Source organism: Elephantulus edwardii, unplaced genomic scaffold (assembly GCF_000299155.1).
Source record: "Elephantulus edwardii isolate Elephantulus edwardi_28Jun2011 unplaced genomic scaffold, EleEdw1.0 scaffold00047, whole genome shotgun sequence".
NCBI lineage: Eukaryota > Metazoa > Chordata > Mammalia > Macroscelidea > Macroscelididae > Elephantulus > Elephantulus edwardii.
In genome coordinates this window covers 945,779-948,659 of record NW_006399797.1, presented here as the reverse complement: position 1 = coordinate 948,659, position 2,881 = coordinate 945,779, and positions in this window count along the sequence as shown.

Below are 2,881 nucleotides of genomic sequence, written 5' to 3'. Positions count from 1 at the left end.
CATTAGAAAGTTCAGAAAAGACACTCAGAATCAAAGAAACAAATTGGCAATGGGCAAGAAATGAGAGCAAGCGTTATGAAGGGAAGAAACCAGAGTCGCTGAAGTACTTCTTGAAGAATAATGATCAAAACTCTCATAATGATCAGAATAATTTAACTACTATATAACTTTGTTGTTTTTACAACTTTACAGAGAGTCCTAAAGACCTCTGCTGGCATGGTCTGTAGAGAGTTGCAGTGCTAACTCAAAGGCTGAAATCCACTAGCAGCTCCTTGAGAGAAAAATGAGAAAACTTCAGTGCAGTTTAGAGACCGCAAAAAATCTGAACCTACGAGTTCATACTGACTTGTCAGCCATGATGTTGTTATGGAAGGTTTCTTAATATATCACTTATACACCCTATTTATACCACCATACTTCTCAAGTTTTTGCTCTCCCAAAGTATTAAATTTTATATAGTTTCAAAGAGAGTGTCCTCTTTAGTTATATTTTCTTTTTCTCTAAATTGTGTAACCCAAACTTTTCCACAATACTGCAATCTCAACTTAAATGTCAACCTCCACAGGATGACTTTTCTAAACTCCAGATACTAGACCAATGTTTTCACATAAGTCCTCTGTCTTCCTTTTCTAGAAGTCATCAATTTGTAATTATGTTATTGTATAAGTTTTGAAAATTGTTAATTAATGTATGTACCCCATATTAGAATATGTGCTTCTTTAAAGTACATGCTCTGTCCATTTTATTCAACATTTACCTCCAGAGTTTAAAGCAGCACTCTCTATATAAAAGGTATTCTATAAACATTTGTTAATTGAAATCAGGAGTGATGAAGGCAGAGGAGATCATAGAAATAAATGAAGAAGAGTCAAAAGTGGCCAGAAATGTTATGTTATGGGAAGATGTCTGGACTTTAACCTGAGACTCTGTGGGTAGAAATAAACTATAAGAAGGTAAGTGTAATGAACAGATGTGAATTGTGTAAAAGTCACTCTGACTATAGTGTTAAAAACTGGGCAGAGTGGGAAAAGATTGGAGGGAATTAATCCATTTAGGAGGACTGAGTAACACAGACAAAAAATTAGTGTAGCCTCAACAAAGTACTAACTGCGGAAGACAAAGAAATGAAAGATTTGTGGAATACTAAAGAAATGAGAAGACTGGATTTAGTAGCTGGTTGGATGTTACTGTAGTAGTAGTGGATGGTTACCAGGAATGATAGAAAATATTTCAAAGTGAATTCTTAGGTTTCTGATATGAGCCAATGCATAGATATTGATACTGTCCATAGTAAGATGGGAAAGAGAGCATATATTTAGTTGTGTCATGTTAATTTACATAAGAGATTTCCTGTAAATATATAGATGGAATCTGAAAGTTTAGGGTAAAAAACAGCTATACACAACTTTTTAAACAGTAGACATTGAGTCACATTGAAACTCTAATAGAATATCTGTAATACAGGAGAGTTTTTATATACTTTTTTTAAAAGAAGAGGCCTTAGATAGACATAATTAAATACTTCGACAGCTAGAATTAAGAACACAGAGCACATTGTGTTTTGTTCATGTACATTGTGTTTTATACGATTATTCATATATATTATGTTTTATATTATGTATTATTATTGATGATTGTTAATAGCTTCAGTTTACTTGGCTCCACAATCAACAATCTTGGTACCAGTAGCCAGGAAATTAAAAGGTGAATTGCATTGGGAAAGTCAGCTGTCAGAGACCTCTTTAAAGTACCAAGGAGCAATGATGTCAATCTGGAGACTAAGGTGCACCTGATTCAAGCCATGGTCTTTGCAGTCCCTTGTTATGTATCAGAAAGCTGGACAATGAGCTATTTCATAGATTATGGCCTGCTTCCATTTTCAAAGCCAGCAATGATCAGTCTAGTCTTCCCCACAAAGCATCATACTGACAAGGACTCTTATATTACCTTCCTCTTAAAACTTAAAGTCTCTTTTGATTACATTGGTCTTATGTGGAAAGTCTAGGATTATCATCATCTTAGTTTGAACTGATCAACTTTTGCTGTGTAACAATGCATATTTGCAGACTCCAGGAATTAGAACTTGAATATAATTGAAGGTCACAATACGCTTGTCTGAATGATTGGAAGAAATCCCTATTTGTTCCCATTCTTAAGAAAGCTGATGAAGTAGAATGTCGACAATATTGAACAATATCATTAATATAACATGCAAGCAAAATATTGCTAAAGATCTTTTTAAAAATAAAAAAAACCCAAACAGCTAGAATAGTACATTGATAGAAATATTCCAGAAGCTAAAGCTGGGTTTAGAAGAGACCAGAACACCAGGGATATCATTGCAGGTATCAGATGAATCCCAACTGAATGCAAAAAATACCAGAACAATGTCTTTTTGTGCTTACTTGACTATGTTACCACATTTGGATGTGCAAATCATAAAAAATTATGGAGAATATTGAGAAGAATGGGAATCTCAAAATACTTATTTAATTATGGTCATATGAAACCTGTACCTAGACCTAGAAATTGTTGTCTGAACAGAGCAAAGGAACAAATACATGGTTTAAAATTAAGAATGTGTGCATCAGTATTGAGTCCTTTGTCTATATTTAGTCAATCTTGTGTTGAGCAAATCATTTAAGAAGCTGGACTCTTAAAAAGAATAATGTGTCAGCATGACTGTAAGAAGACTCATCAATAACCTATGTTATGTAGATGACACAACCTCGCTTGCATGAAGAGGATTTGAAGCACTTCTTGCAGAAGATCAGACTACAACTTAAAATATTAATAATTACATCTCAACTTCAGGAAAACAAAAATCCTCAGCACTGGTCCTATAGGCAATATCATGATAGATGGAGAAAAGATTGACATT